A 17,607-nucleotide genomic window follows, 5' to 3' on the forward strand; every position below is an offset into this window, starting at 1 on the left:
CTTCGGTTAATCCGGTTTTTGAGCCCAGCCAAAAGAGTGACTTATTCCTCAGGGCATCCCATGTTTCGTTCTTCTGTGATTCTAAAACTGGGACATTGGCCAAAATAATTGTACAGGGGGTCACAGCTGGTGGTAAGTCAAGGGTGGCAGATGTATTTATTAATGGTTTCTCCGAATTCATATATATCTGTTATCAATCGCAGCAATCTCCCTTATCTGAGGCCTATACAGGAGAGCTACTACAGGCTGTTTAGGCACAGATGGAATCATGGACCTATTTTGAGAATCACTTGCCCTAGTTATATGTTCCAGCCCATTAGTGTTACCCACACCAATGGGGAGTGGATGCATGTGGTGTGGAGTGGAATTATGTGGGTTGGTTTAGAATTGTTAGTTCTGGAATTGAATGGGGTGTGGAGTGGATTTGTGTAGTGGAAGTATGTGGCATGGCGAATAGATCAGGGTGAGAATTCAACAGAATAGATAGACAGATAGTTTGGTGTGGAGTGGATTTGTGTAGTAGAATTATGTGGCATGGTGTGTAGTGTAATTATGTGGATAGTAATTATGTGGTAGTGAGTGTAGAGTGTAAATATGTGGATTGGTGTTTTGTGTTGTGCAGTGGTATGTAGTGGAGCTTAATCATGTGGTATGTTGTGTAGTTGTGGTGTTGAGTTGAATTATGTGGTTTGCTGTTCAAGTATATGGCATGAAATGGAAATGTGTGGTAAAGTTAAAAACAAAAGTTGATAGCAAACACATGGAAACCTGTCACTGTGTATCTAAATTTTGCGTAGCTGAATGTCTAACGAGACACAGAATCAATATTGAGATTTGATTTTCCAGGGTTCAGAGTTCATCTCAGTGTTCAGGAAATACTAATATTGACATTTACAGAGAAACACACAGACAATGGAAGCTGTTTTCGAGGGACAAAATATTTAAATGGAGGGTCGACATATCAGATTCTCTGTTACCTACAGTTTTTGGATTTAAAGCTACTATGAGAACTAAATACCTTATGTCTGGAGTGTGGGGGCAGACTGAGAAACTGGAAGCACAGATGCATGCTGGGGTCTCTGTGGGCAACAGCAAGCCATTGGTTTATCTGCATTTTATTCCTTTTTCACCAGCAGATCTCCCGAACAAGCAGGCAGGGGCAGAGTGGGCAAATGCCCAGGGCCCCCACCTCCCAGGTGCCCCCCCCCCCCCCTGGGAAAGTAAACTTTCTTTCCCTCTCACAGCTGCCTGTCTGTCCATCAAAGTCTTTAATGTATCCAGTATTGGTTGGCATCATGGGTCAGGAATTAGCAGAAAAGGGGCAATAAAATAAAAGCTGTTCCAAACAGGGGCCCATAAACTATGTCTCAACCCCAAAATACTCAAAATGACACTGAGATTGGGAGCTAAATGTAGAGCCTAACGGAAATGCCAACCACTACAATTTCACAGACTATGTCTGCTCCCAAATTACAAGCCTCATGAAGGTGATCTCCCCTTCCCTCCCCAGGTCTGATCCTTGGGCATTGGTGCCGCCTAATCCAACACCAAGGGTGAGTTCTTCTGCTGGGCTGGAGTTAGTGCAGATTATCTCTTCCAAGAACCAGCTTCCATGAAATGAGGGTCTGTTTTACTGGAAATTATCTTTGCATGAAAGATGGTGACGGTACAAACCATACAACATGAGCTGCTGCTTCGGAGCTCAGCGTCCCGATGCCGGAAGGCAGTACATACCTCAGTCCAGCCTGACAAACACAGCACCGCTCATTACCACTGTTGGTTACGGGCTTCAATGTGCTCTGACCTGCAGGACGCCATGTAAACGCCCTCCGAGGGCCATTTTTTTGACTTAATTCATTAGATGAGTCTTACCTGCGTATCATGCAGGTTGCCCCGGGCTCACGCAGGGGGGCCTCCAAAGAGGGCGGCTCCACTTAGTGCCACAGGATGGCACACTGTTAGCCTCCCAGTGTTGGGGAACCTCGAGGGTCCTCCAGGTATGCGTCACTTCCGGGCTGGAGAGGGCGGGGGGGAGAGGTACTTATACCTCTCCGGCCCACTATGCGCCCTCTTTCTCTTGCTGCCCTAACACCGTTTCCCTTTCCACTGCGTACCCGGCATACATGCAGGGGGGTTTTGTGTTTTACTAACTTATTTTTTTGTGTTGCAGGCAGAGTTAAAGGGCGAACCAGAGGCTGTAAGGTACAGTAAGGGTACCCTCTGCAGGAGCACAGTATGGGTGCGAAAGCCAAAAATCCCCAGGGAGGTCCTCACGTTGGACCGTGGAGGAACGACGGCACCCCTTTAGTCCTTCGGGCCGTTGTGGACCTGAGAAACCGGGGGTTGCCTGCAACTCTCCGCCCCCCGGAGCTGGGAGAGGCGTGAGTAAGGGGTGGACTGGTGGTCCACCGGTGGGAGGGGCATTCTCCTCCCCCAAATCGACAAACACCGGTTGGCGAGGGCCACCGGGTAGTTTGGCTCATCAGGTGGGCAGGCTGTGAGGGGCTGCCTGCCCTGGGATCGCCCGTAAGATAAGCCACCATGTTGGCATATTTGCTATGCAAATAAACCTGTGTTGTGTCTGATTATTTCTCTGAAGTATTGCTGTGGGAGGGATGGGGAGTGTTGCCGATATTGGCACTATAGTCCAGCTCGTGCTCCTGTTATTGAAATTTCAACTCCACTTTTGTGTCTTGACATTTAGATTCCTCCTGACTATAGACGGGCAACCCGTCAAGGATTGATACCCATCTCCGCACTCTACAGCTGTTTGATGCCACCACAGAGGCTTCGGGGAACTATCAATCACATGTGTTGTAAAATATCGAGCATAGACTGGTTGAAGTCACAGGTCAAACTAATCCAGTACTCCAAATGCATGCCGCTGACATTGAGATGGGAGCTGAAGTCACGAGTTTGAATTCTAACTCAGCCTTCAATCCGCCCGAGTTCGAGTTACTTAGCACTCGAAATGCTATTTTGAAAACATTTTTGTATAATATATTTTAAACCCCATCCTACCCCGTCATTCCAATGCAACAATTCTTCTTACTAACAACAGACTAACAAACCATATTCTAATTTTTTATTTTTTTGTAAATTTAAAGAGCACGCGGCTACCTTCACGGAGGTGTCACGGTGCTAATGTAGTAGATTCACACAGAAGGCACAGAAAGAAGAGCTATGTACACTTAAAAAGGCAGGCTGTTTATGCTCTCCTAAAGGCCATGGGCTTCAAGAGATTAACGCCGCCTATCAGTGTTTACGGTACCTCTATACCATGAATCTGCCAAAGGGGCATCAGAGCACTGTACATAGCAGAGGACGAGAGCATTTGTTGTGATGCATAAGGCGTTTGTAAGACAAGGAAATGATGCACGGTAGGAGGAGGATGGCAGAAGGCGGTGGGAGGGCCACACACAACGATGTAGAATGACAGTGGCAGGTGACCGGCAGCGCTCAAGTCTTGGGTGAGATTAAGGGGACTGAGTGACTGGAAGTCGGAGGCTGCGGGATCAAGAGAAACAAAAAATAGCAAAGAGGGCAGGGGGAATGGGAGGGGTCAAAGAAATAGTACCTACATCAATACAGCTGGTCAGTAATTGAGGGGAATTCTTCTGTAGCCTAGTGGTGCTCCTCCGTTACACATGGTAGTGATGCATTGGGTGTGTGAGCCAATTAGGGGGCAGCAAAGAAGAGCGATGCTGGAGTTAACCTATGGTAAGCAGGAGGCGGAATCAAAATCCTTTTAGTGCATACAGCATATCTTGCATACAGCGCATGCGCGCTGCCAGGCTCGACCAAAAAAAATGGTATCTCATAAAAACAGCAGCAGCTGTGAGTCCATTTCCAAAGTATTGATGTTGCAGGGTAGTGGGTAAATTGAAGTCTGTTGAACTGGCATTCACCTCAGTGGAAGGTGGTGATGGAAAGAAATGCACCAAAAGGACATTGGCACGCTAGATTATTTAAAAATGTAAAGCCCAGTGAAGCTCGGTAAATGCGCATCTCTCAACCTGCTCTTGGCAAAAGGAGGACAATCTTTATTTAATTTTTGAGTACTGTATGGAAGAGATAGAGTACAACTTTTCAATTGGTATTTGTATATTGTTGTCTATAAGGGAAAAGGTGCATTTAATGACTCCTGATCGAGTTCCCAAATATGCCCAGCAGCTTCTTCCTCTGAATAAGTTGCCTCCTGCTGAAGCGAATCACATATCAGAGCAGAAATCAGTCTTTCTTCCTCCTAGCAAGGGTTGGACCCAGATGAAAATGCATTACTTTCACATCCTCATGCATCATTTTTATATCCATTTTTATAAAACGAAATTCAGCAGTTGATAGCCACACTTGAAACAATTTGCGCACTCTGTATGTTGAAGCATTTACACGACTACATAGGATCAGGTCTCTTGTCTAGTGGACCTGTGGTCTTGAATATGAATATATCAGCACACTCACACCAATCTGCCAGAGGGCCACAATGATTTCCTAATATGATGATGTTTTGGAGGGCATATTTATGAGCCCCTTACTCCGCGGTAGCATCACTTTTTGTGACGCACCGGCAGCACAAACAACAAAAATCTCATTTATGAGGTCACGCAAATCAACTTTGCATGGCTTTAAATGGCCTCAAAGATGTGGAGTAAGGCAAGGCGGTGCAAATCACTGCGTCATCTTACTCTGTGTGCGGGAGGCATTCCATGGGTGCTGTAGTGGGTGTTGCCACGCAACTGTGTTTTGACTCTTCCCATGTAAACCTGGGGAGGTACCAACGCCTAGCGGCTCCCCAAGGACGATGCAACTAGGAGAAATAACTTTCTCCTTGTTTTTTCCTCTTTCCATGTGTGCTGTATTTGTGCTGCCCTTTCACTCTTGCATAGGGCATCACAGAAAGATGACTTGCTAGGCTGCCCTATGCTAAATCCCCATAAATGGGGCTCTTAATTCTTTAAAAAATATATTATTTTCATCAGGAATTAAGGCTCTTCCCAACTTCCAATCTTGAAAATGGCTGTATTTACCTGTAGGAACTGCTGGAGCCAGTAAATCTGTAAAGGACGCAAAGCCAGGGCAAATCTTTTTGCTAATTCTGTCACCAAGAAAGATGAAGTCTTGTAGATAAATTCATGCAAGAAACCAAAATATGTTTTAAAATACCATTACTACTCTATTCAAATAAAAAGTTTACAACACAAATTTACTATTCCCACTTCAACCTAGCCAGATGTAGGTGTAGTGAGGAAACGATTCTGCCTGCACACATTGCTATGTTAGCGCAAGTGAGTTAGTTGTTCAAATGCCATTTTGCCGCTTTTGCACACAACAGTACATGTCTCTATTTTTATAAAGACAAACTGCTTGCTTTCCTTCACATGAGAACGGTCTGCTTTTCATATCTCTAGACTTACTCTGTGACCTCAAGTCTGCACAAAGTGTTCAAGGTTAAATATTAATATATGCTGTTGATTCAGGTTGATCTGCCCACGCTCTAGACACAACACTCACACAGCTGCTCATTTCTGAAACTCAGGTGCTTTTCATATATTGCATTGCATGCATTTGACAAGCACTTTGGAGAAAACCTATCCATCGACGAAGAGCTGTGCTGATCTGGGATGTGATTCACTTCACCTGATCTTGGAGGTATTAGGTTCCCCGTTTTAACCTACAGATCTTCTATTATTATAATACATAGCTCCTAGCAGGGGGAGGGTGGAACACACAGCACTATATACCTGCTTCCACTATCATTATAATATGATGTCTCCCTTTGTATTTTATGGAATTGTATCAATGCTGATTGTATTGATTTTATGCATCTTTTTACTTATGTTAGCAAAGATACTGCATCTTAGAGCACGTAGTTGAAATAAACATTTTAAACTATACTGTGTCTTTGATTACTCACGTTGTGGGCATTTATGGGAATAAAAATGAAAGAGTGTTCTTGATTCCCACTATTCCTGAGAGGTACCTAAGTCGCTTGTTCTGCGTTGTCTAATCATTGGTAGCTTCGCTGTAGTACAGAGAACGAATGAGACACTGATGCTAGTCAGATTGGGGTTCTGGGCACTGAGGTGGGTTTTTGGTACACCACAATACACCGAGGTCCTGGTTTCCAGCGCATAGTTCTATGCATGAGCAGAATTCCCGCAACATAGGGAAAGTGGTGTACTTTGGAGGGGTGAGATTTACTATTCCCACTTCAAACTGAGCAGCAATATGGAAAATGACCAACAGGAGAAAAAGTTAAGGAATTTAGAAAAATTAGATTTGCTTTTCCCAATCCTACGCAAAAAAAAAACAATTGCATAAAATACAGCTTACTAAATATGAAAAGAATATTAAAGTGTTACAACTAAATTCTACATGAATTATTATTAATATTAAACATTACAATGTAAATTAATAAATTATTATTATTATTAAACATTACAATGTAAATGAATGAATTATTACTAATTTTAAACATTACAATGTAAATTCAGAAACTAAGGAAAATAATGTTCTAAAAAATAAATATCAATAAATATATACATAATTTTATCAATAACTACACAACAATATACATTAATGTAAAACATACAATGTAACACCAAAATAAAAAAAATTACAATCTGTATCCCAATACACAAAAATATGTAACCTAAGATTAAATATTGAAGTACATAATTCAGAAAATTAATGAACGATTGGATCAATTAATAATTATTAAATACATTTTAAAATGAATAAAATGTGTAACTCCAAACAAAAGAAATATTAATTATTCACATTGACATATATTATAAACATCAACATAATATGAACTATTTTAATTAGAATAAATAATAACAAATATATCTTCTATGTTTATAAAAAAAACAACCAAATAGTGATATCATTTAAAAATATTAATCTAATATTTTAGCACTTTATGAACCAATGAACCAATTAAAAAAATTATATTTAAAGGCTTCCTTACAAGCCCAAAAACCCACCAAAATTAATTACAAATCTATTCATTCATAAAAAACACATGGACATTAATGATTAAAATTAATTATCTTACATACTTAATAGTGTAATAACATTTGTAAACAAACAAATTGCAATGTATTACATATAGTACAATATTTACTTTGAAATACATTTCTCATCCTTTTCCAAAACAAATTTAAGAACCTGCCAACAAATAATAAATATAAATACAATTAAATAAAATATACTTTTTGAATTATATAAAGAAACCCAAAGAACAATATACTATACTAAACAATAATTGAAATAATGAACAATAAAATAATAATAATATTAATACTCAAACTAATAAAACATTTTAAAAATCGAATTTTAAATGAAATGATACTAAATTAATATTAATTACATTAAAAAATTGTATTCTTCCCTGCAATATTATGTTCCACCATATTCTGGACGTAACAATATTTTGGTATGAAAATAAAGACCATCAATATTTTTTTAAGAATTGAGGACAAACACTAAAAGCATAGGTCTGCGACACACAAGGAGAGGATTATTGCAGCTGCAACATATGGTGGCAGATATTCACGAAAATAGTTTTCATGCACCATATTGATGAAAATAATAAGCTTAGCAATTCACTCAAAAATGATGAGCCCTCTGCAGCAACACAGATTTAGTGAGAGAAGGTCAAGGTATCCCAGTGGGTCATAACTGATATCCACGTTAAGAGTCATACCCTGATGTTATGACCAAATACCTCTCAGCTCAAGATATAATGCCGGTAAACCGTCTTTTTGATGAATCACAAAACCGAAAAAAATCAATCAGATGAAAACAGGCTGAGGAAACCTCATTTTGGGGAAAAGTTAAAATATTGAAATACCTTTTCCACAAAAATATAATGTTTAACAGAGAAGGTATAATACATGATAACAAGAGGACAGTGTGAGGTCGTAGTGTAGAGGGTGGGAGTAAGGGGATTGCAAAATGAATGGAAGTAAAAGGGAAAGAGAGTAGTTGTTTTTAAAAAAAGATTGGAGAGTAAGGGGTTTGTAAAAAATAAAATGAAGTCAATCAGAAGGGGAGTAAGGGTTTATTAAAATTTGGAGTAAAGCAGGAGTAGATGTTTTTAAAATAAAATAAATTGTAGCAGGAGGGAGAGTCACGTTTTTTAAAAAGGGAGTAAACAAGGTGTGGGAGCAAGGAGTTTGGTAACAAATGGAGTCAAGTGGAAAAGGGGATGTAAGGGGCTTGCAAAAAGGGATTAAAAACTGTTTGAACAAACCATGAAAGTAAAGAATGATGGGTGCAAGACCTCTGATCTTCGTGGTCAGTGTCACTTATCTCTCCCTGCACAGCTCCACCATTGAGGGACTGCCCTTGAGCCTGAGCTCCTAGCCTGGTAGGTATTCAAGGCCCTCCTCCACCCGCAGGCTCCTGCCTGCGCCTCACCATTGGTGCTCTAATGGAAGAGCATCCAAGGCCCGATCTCCTGCCGACACTGCCGACACAACTTCACCCACCTCCGGACTCCAGCATTAGCCCCAGCCCACCAGATGCCAGTGCACACAAACCACTGAATTGCATCCTCCTCAAGTTGTGCTCCCTCCACAGACACACCATAGAAATCTGGGACCTCTTCAACACTCACACGCCCGACGTTGCCTTCCTCAAAGAGACCTGGACTAACCCCAGCTCCGCACCCGACATCACAACAGCTATCCCAGATGCATACAAGATCCTGAGAAAAGACCGCACCTTCCGCCCAGGAAGAAGCCTAGCCATCATCCACAAAAGCTCCCTCCCCATGGCAACCACTTACTCAGATGACACCCACCCCCCATGTAACACATCCACTTTCAGATCCAGACCAACCCCAGAACGATGCTCGGTGGAACCCTCGACTACAGACCGCCTGGTCTCCGCACTATGTTCACAAACGTCATTGCCGACCTCATCGGACCTCACGCCCTCGCCTCCACAGACTACATACCACTCAGAGATCTAAACTTCCACCTCGACAACCAGGATGACCCCAACGCCACCGCCCTCCTAGAGAGCCTCACTAACATAGGACTGAAGCAACTTGTCTCCGCCACCACTCACACAGCAGGACACACACTTGACTGAAGCAACTTGTCTCCACTGCCACTCACAAAGCAGGACATACACTCAACCCCGTCTTCACAGGAGGAAACAGCATCTTCTTCCACACCACAGAACTGCTTTGGACTGACCACCACTGCATCCACTTCTCCTTTAGAAAACCCACTGCACACAAGCATGCGCGCCGCCTCCCACGTAGTATCTGGAACAAAGTCACCGAAGAAAATCTCACCTCCACCCTCACCTGCACTCCACCCCCAACTAGGCCAGATGCCAACACCGTTGCAAGTAACCTCCACCAGTGGGTCGCCAACTGCGCCAACACACTCACCCCCCTCCAGAAGACAACAAAACAAGAAAGCAAACTGATTCAACACGGCACTCCAAGAATCCAAGCGCGTCTGCAAATGACTAGAAAAGACATGGAGAAAAAGCAAAACTCCAGCAACAAGCACCGCCTACAAAATAGCAACTACAACACACCACCAACTCATCAAATTCACAAAGAAGAATTTCCTCCAAGACAGAATTCTCTCCAATGGCCAGAACTCCAAGGAACTCTTCTCCATCATACAGGAATTTGCCAAACCAAACAGTGAAACAGACATCCCTCCCTCCCATGACCTCTGCAACAGACTCAGCTCCTTCTTTCACCTCAACTTCAAGACGGTCTATGACAACTTCAATGAACAAGACCTCTACACTGCCTCAACCCCCACCCCCAGTGATGCCACCCAACAGACCCTACTTACTTGGACCCCACTCGCATTAAGACCACCTTCAGACCACTGCCCACAACACATCTTCCACAGGGCCTCCAAAGCCATCGCACCTGAGCTACATTGAACCATCAACTGCTCCCTCAAGACCACCACATTCAACAACAACTGGAAGCATGCTGAAGTCAACACCCTCCTAAAGAAACCCTCTGCAGACCCGACGGACCTAGAGAACTTCAGGCCTATCTCACTTCTTCCTTTCACAGCCAAGGACATCAAAAAGGCTATCAACACCCAGCTAGCATAGTTCATTGAAGAAAATAACATCCTAGACACTTCCCAATCTGGATTTTGCAGCGACCACAGCACTGTGACTGCACTCCTCACCACCACAGATATAATCCGTGCCCTCCTCGACCAAGGCCAAACAGCAGCCCTCATCATCCTGGGCCTATCATCAGCCTTCGACACCGTCTCCAATTGCACACTAGCCACCAGACTCCACAACACCGGCATCAAAGGAATGGCCCTAGACTGGATACGCTTATTCCTTATGGGCAATGGCACTTCCTCTCAGAACCAACGGAGACCAGATGAGGAGTACCCCAAGGATCCTCTCTCAGCCCCACCCTCTTCAATGTCTACATGGCCCCCCTTGCGACCTTTGTCAGAGACCATGGGCTCAACATCGTCTCCTACGCCGATGAAACCCAAGTCATCCTCTCCCTCACCAAGGAACTCGACATCACCAGACTCAGCTTCCAAGAAGGGATGAAAGCTGTTGCAACCTGGATGAAGAACAGCCACCTGAAACTCCACCCAGAGAAAACAGAAGTCCTCATCCTCGGCTCTACCCACCCCATGTGAGACAGCATGTGGTGGCTCCCGCCCTTGGAAATCCACCCACCCCACAGTCCATGTACATAACTTTAGCATCATACTGAGCTCCTCGCTCACTATGATCCACCAGATCAATGCCGTCTCCTCCGCATGCTTCAACACCCTCTGCATACTACGCAAAACAAAACGGTCACTCACACCCTCATCACCAGCAGACTGAACTACAGCAAAGGCCTCTATGCAGGAATCAACAAAAAACTCCGGACTGCACAGATCGCCGCAGCCAGACTAATCTTCGATATCCCACTGCACAACCACATCACCCAACATCTCTGCAACCTCCACTGGCTCCCCATCAAAAGAATAACTTTCAAGCTCTTCACGCATGCCTACAAGGCCCTCTACAATATTGGACCACAATACCTCAAAACCGCCTCTGCTTCCATGCCATCGTTAGAAACCTCCTCTCAGCCTACCTCTCCCTAGACACCGTCCCACGCTTCTACAGGAACAGAGCGGATGGAAGGTCCTTCTCTGACCTTGCAACCAAGACCTGGAACGATCTCCCCCTTCACCTCTGGTGAAGCCCGACACTGCACCAATTCAGCCTAGACCTCATGACCTGGCTGTTCGAAGAAGCCCAATGGAGCTTCACACACCCTACCCCGTACCTTGAGACCCTTACGGGTGATTAGTGCACTTTACAAACCCCTGATTGATTGAAGGGTGTGAAAGAGGAAAGAGAGTAAGGAGTTAGAAAAAAAAATGGACTGTAAAGGGAGTAAAGCAGGAAGAGGAATAAGGGTCACATAAGAAAAGGAAGCATATTAGGAGTATTGTAAAAACAACAGGAGTAAAGTGAGAGAGGGAGTAAGGCGATTGAAAAAAAGTAAGTTATAACTTTACTCAGATATTTTGGCACTGTATTTGATAAGTAGGGTTATCATCTATATGGACAAAAGTTACCATTTGAAAAACAGAGGGTTTTCATTGAGAGGGAGGCATTTGTAAATATGCTCAGACATGAGTCCCTTGCTCACTTTGCCACTGGATTCAGGATAGCCTGGATGATGAGGGTTATGAACCCGAAACCGGTCCCAGGATGCTTGTTTCCGGTCCAGGAAAGACATGGCTTGGCAGTTCGGGCTGGACTGTTCCCATTAGGAACAGGGTCAGACTGATTTGCATTTGGCCATGTCTGAACTTGGGTGGCGGAGTGAGCTAAAGAATGGTGATGGATTAAACCCAGATCAGTTGTCTGGGGTTGAGTGTTTGATTTGCTCAAAAGCTCGGTCCATCATCCCCTTTTGTATTGCTTAGTCAGGAATTTAACAGATGTTAAATTCCTGAGTTAAGGCTGAGAGAGCGCGATTTTTATTATTGCTGCACCTTCTTATTAATATCGCAAAGCTGCCTTCACGATATTAACATGTGTTGTTTTCACTGCCATGCCTTCTTTGCATCTCATTAGCGTGTCCTTGATGATATTGCAATATAATTATCGACGCTTTTCGCCTAAAAACCGACGCTAAAGCGGCAATAATTATATTGCCAGCCATTACTAATATACCCCTTACTTCTAAAGAGAAGCATTCTCAATCCAGAGGTATGTCTCCTCAAAAGGAACCCTTTGAAAGGAGGTATAACCTCAGGAATAGGGATAATTTGAAAAAACCTGATAGATATCAAGATCCTGATACACGTTCCTTTCGTACCTTTCAGAATTTGTCACAGAAATCCGAAAGAAGAGGACGGTCAGTAAACAAGGAAGAACGCATGAAGTCCAAAGACGATTAACACATTCAGAAAACCAAAAAACCTAGATTTACCAAAAAGAAGGTAGCAGGTCTAAAAATTAGACATGTCGAGGATCTTGAGGACACAACTCAAGAATGGAGAATGGGCTCAGACAATGCTAGACAGTGCAGCAGAAGTAACAATACCTTGCAAGCACCTGAAGGGCCTTCTGGAGACAGTGGACTTGAATGAGGAAATTGAAGTTGAAACTGCAGATACCAGGGTTAGCTCTCCAAATAGGTTATATGAAATAACACTCCGGATGAAGGAAGACATACCAAGAAAAGTGAAAGCACTCTTTTGGGAGCAACTTTCTAAGGGTCATGATATACTTCTAGCTGAACAAGACTGGCCCCCAGATTTTTCAGAGAGTGCCCACATGGCGAAGACACCATTATGCCAGCCTTCTCTAATCATATTCCTATACATTTAAAATATACTTATGCCAGGAAATGGGCAGTAGCCAAAGCCCCAGCTTTATATAAAAATCATGTAGGATGGGATAAGGATTCTCCTCACCATAAGATACAGTTAAAAAATCAACCAACTGCACAAAGGCAGTACCCAGTTAAGCAAGAAGCTCAAAAACAGGTCAGGGATATCTTAGATCAACTTGAATACGAGGGGGTGATTGAAACATGCACCTCATCAATGAACAATCCTTTGTTTCCTGTCTCCAAAGCAGACAATACATATCGCCTAGTATTGGATTACAGACATATGCAAAACATTTGCAGTGCAAAATTCACACAGTACATCATTACTGAATAACATTGCTCGAAAAAAATATATAACCACTTTGGGTATTTCAAATGGTTTCTTTTGTCAAAACATTGCACCAGAAATTAGGTATTTTACCGCTTTCTCAATAATGGGGACACAGCGTCACTTCTGTTGTCTCCCACAAGGATTCAAGAATAGTCCTAGGTTATTCTCAGCAATGGTACCAGAGTTACAACAAACTTATGATGACGAGGCATTGTCATACGTCGATGATATCGATCTGTCAGACGGTGACTTGAATAGGTACTTGAACAGGGTGAACACCATTATACTGGGCTTCGCCTCTGAAGGGTACAAATTCAATTTTAAGAAATCGAAAATTGACCATCTCAACGTCCTTTTTCTAGGATATGAATTATCAAGTGAAGGCAAAAGCCTGGCAGCCAACTTTTTAGAAAAGTGTGTGCGTCTCCTACCTCCAAAAACGCTGAAGAATTTACAGTTGATTCTAGGTTTCCTTAATTTTGGAAGAACTTACATTCTAAAGTACGCAGAAAGGGTTAAACCTCTCTAAGAATTAATCAAACCTGATTTTAAAATCGTTCATTGGAAAAAAGAACACACAGAGATTTTGCGTTCACTCCAAGCAGACATGTTAGCAACCAAACATTTACAATCATGCCTAAACGTATGCAATTTAGTGATCCGAATCATTCCAGGTCAATGCTGGTTCACCTACTTAACTTTTAACGAAGGTGAAAAGGTACCAATTGCACACAAATCACATTTGTGCACACAAGCAGAAATTAAATGTACTTCTACAAAATAATTCTGACAGCTGTTCAAACCGCTGTAGCAAAAGAAAGAGCCCTAGCACAGGGAAAACGCATTATGGATGTGACACCTGTACCTGCCTTAGAAGCGGTGACAAAAGCTAGCATTTCAAATGCTAAAACTTTACATCCGAGATGGATACAATGGGTTAATTCTCTTGCTGCAACTGATGTTGAACACATTTTTGATCCTTATTTGAAAACACAAGCACTTCTACACTATGAACAAGAATGTTCTCTGCCTACTGAAATTCTGCCTCTAGACCAGTATGAATGAATAATTTATATTGACTGATCAGCACAACCCGCTGCAGGGGGAGGGTAATCAAGCTTATAGTGCTGCATGGGCGGTCGTTAAAGGTCGTATGCGCGATGGCAAATTCAGACCTATGGTCATAAAAACGCAAACTCTAGGAGATTGTACTGCTCAGCGAGCTGAACTACAAGCATTCAAAATGGCACTGGAAAATATAGATCGTGAATTTCCCACTTTCATAGTGTGCGATTCTTTCGATTGTGTCCATTCTTGCAATGAATATTTACAGAATTGGCTTCAAAACGGGTTCAAAGATGCAAAAGGTGTCACAATCAAGCATAAAACGCTTTGGGAACAAGTAGTTCAGTCACGAGAAGGACTACAAAACACTCACGTGATACACACGCTGAGTCATCGACGTGATGGCGTTCATGTTGAAGGGAATTCATTGGCAGATGAAGCTGCAAAGGCAGCTGTGCAAATGGCTTCCGTAGCTGCAATCACTCGTTCAAAAACAAAAAGTGACAGTGAAATAATGCTGGCTGTCAATGCAACAAGCAAAGGCAGCGTTGCAGTGTTACCTAAAGGGTTTCCACTCAAATACTCATATATAACTGATACAAATAATGTTCCGTGTGCTTCAATCCCTGGAGTGGGGCATAGGGTAATTCCAAACATGGACCATAGATTAGGACTAATCCTAGCAGCACATGAAGGGCTCGCCTCTGCTCATGCAGGTGTTTCCGCCACAGTATCATCATTAAAACAGAGGTACTGGATGGCCAGATATTAGGAAACAACCCCAAAACTATGTTTTAGAATGTGAAATATGCCAGAAGATGAAAGTCTGAACTGTGAAATGTCCTGCACAGATGCCCCTGTTAATTTCAGATAAACCATTAGGTTGTGTTTACCTGGAACACTGCGGTCCCTTACTAAGGGATGGTAACTATAAATATATCATGGTCGCAGTGGATTTGTGATCAAGGTTCCTTTGGATGTGCCCTCAGCGCTCGACTGACTCTCGAACTGTTATAAAAGTTTTGCGAGTCTTACTCGGCACATACGCAATCTGCACGCTACATTCTGACCAGGGTCCGGCGTTTAGCTCTCGGTCTTACAAAGAGATCATGGCCAGTTTGGGAGTTGCATTGCAGTATTCTATTCTATTCCATCCTAAAGGGAAATTCGGTTGTGGAGAGAAAAAAACAGGACATAAAGCAATCTATAACAGCTAGGGTATTAGGTTCGGGTGACGGGTGGGTCAAACATTTAATAAGTGTCCAACGTAGTCTTAACAACTTGCCAAGAAGTTCTCTAGGGGGTATCACTCCATATGAGGTCCTTTTTGGGACAAGAATGTTGGACCTGGACCTTGATTGTCACACATCAGTGGTGAAATCAAAGAAATGTGATATCAAAGATCGTTTGGCTGTTTTTCAGGACTTTAATGAACTAAGAACTAAACAAAGCAATGTATTCCTGAAGCCAACCACCACTGGGGAAAAACCGACCGTCCCAGCAAGGCCTGTCTGGATCCCAAAGCTTGGTGATCTAGACAGAGAAAAGATCGCAGACAAGAAGGAATTTAAACCTTCTTACCGACAACCAGTACCCGTCGTAGCAATCCACAGATCAAGAACAGTTTTACTGCCGCCCTTGCTGGTAAAAAGGAGAACAAATTTGTGTCCATCAACCTGATCAAACCACACTATGTAGTAGTGGGCCAAATGGACTCCAACCAAGTAGCAGACGCACTCTTCTAGCTACAATCCAAGAGGTTCAAACGGAGAGACTCATCACCATGGAGGAATCTGCAGTGAGAAAAGAAGGACTATGCAACAATGCTATGGAACTAGTTCCTCTTGAGACCCAAATAACAAGAAGCACCTGTCTACAATGAAGTAACAAGTGATCAAGTGGTTCCAGCGATTTCAACAAATCTGGATGCAATTCCAACCATTGACAGAACTGCCTCTGGCTATTTCATTCACTTTGATACATTTTCTGAGGATCCAGGCGAGCCTGAAACGACACCAGCGAAAGGAACTTTCAAAGAACAAAAACTGACTTTTTTAATCAACTGGAAAAAACTTATCTGCTTTCACCATGGATTGAACTTTGGATTGTGTTGGGAATATTCTTTTTTCTACTTTGGTTAACTCTGGTAAAAACCCTGGGTATGCTGATAAATGGAAGATATGTCAAAATGGACACAGAAAGTAAGAAAGTCAACTTATTTCTCAAGCCACACAAGCAATCCCATCGTGAAGAAAGAGACACGTCATCAGTGAACATCACAGCAGTTCCTATACCTGATGGTATAGCTTGGGACAAAACCGAATATGACATTTTTGGCCCGTCGGAGCTGTTGAAGATTCCACACTTATTCAAAATTTCATTAAGTAACTTTGTTTCTTCTAGTAACTTTGTGGCCACGGCTTCACAGGCACTCCGCAATGACAGCAATCAGCAGGGACCCTGAAGCGCACCTCCAGAGACTCGCGTATACAGCAGTGCAAGTGCAGCAGAGCCCCGGGCTAAAGGCATCTCGGAGCGGTGCAGCATGTGGCTCCGGTGCCACCACCCACCAAACAACAAAGGGCGGGGTGCAGATGGTTATGCAGCCCATGCCAGCTGATTCCCCCAAATGTCCAGGCTCCGCTCACTGTTTCCACACCAGACGGCAGCCTGAATCTAGCGGTGCTCTCTCCACTCGCAGAGTATCGTGTTGCGGCATCGGATGTAAGAAAATCTGATGAATCATTCTTATGGCTCATGGAGCTCTACCTTCACACGGCCATCTTGTGCTTTGGCAAGCTCCGGCCCCATTTAGAGAACCGTTCTTATGGATTATCCTAGGAGTTATTGGTATCAGGGGGTCTTAGGTTCACTGCAGTGAGATTGTTGTCTCATAAAAGGTTTTCAAACCTCAAGTAGCAGGTCCTCTTTCTGCAAATATTGGCTGTAAAGAGAGCCATAAGGTGAACATGACCTGGTGGCAGACAGATCACCATCTGTTGAGGGGGTATACTAAAGGACTGAGTGTAGGGAATTTGGGTCTGATGGATGCGGGGAGGGTGGTACATTATACTCAGCATTATTTATGGAGCACAAGCTTCTAATTTTGGGTTGTTTGAACATTCAGTGCCGGCTCCAGTGTGTTTATCATTATGAACACGTTTGCTTTGACTGAAGTGGGATGTTGGGAATGAAGTCTGTAACTGGGTAAGAATCCAACTATCAAGGGGCAAGCTCTTGAAGGATAGTTAAAGAGACAAGCTAATGAGCAAAGGCAGGTGAACAGACACATAAATTACACAATATTTTGCTATTTACTTCACTCACAAATAGATACTTA

At 43.1% G+C, this 17,607-nt stretch overlaps 1 protein-coding gene across 6 annotated transcripts in view; it reads right to left on the minus strand.

Moving 5' to 3' along the window:
* Positions 1 to 17,607, minus strand: part of LOC147725885 (long-chain-fatty-acid--CoA ligase ACSBG2-like) — a 405,988-nt gene that overhangs the window by 129,693 nt on the left and 258,688 nt on the right. The gene's annotated exons all lie outside the window — the stretch shown is intronic.

Source organism: Lissotriton vulgaris, chromosome 3_1 (genome assembly GCF_964263255.1).
Source record: "Lissotriton vulgaris chromosome 3_1, aLisVul1.2, whole genome shotgun sequence".
In the NCBI taxonomy this organism is placed as follows: Eukaryota; Metazoa; Chordata; class Amphibia; order Caudata; family Salamandridae; genus Lissotriton; species Lissotriton vulgaris.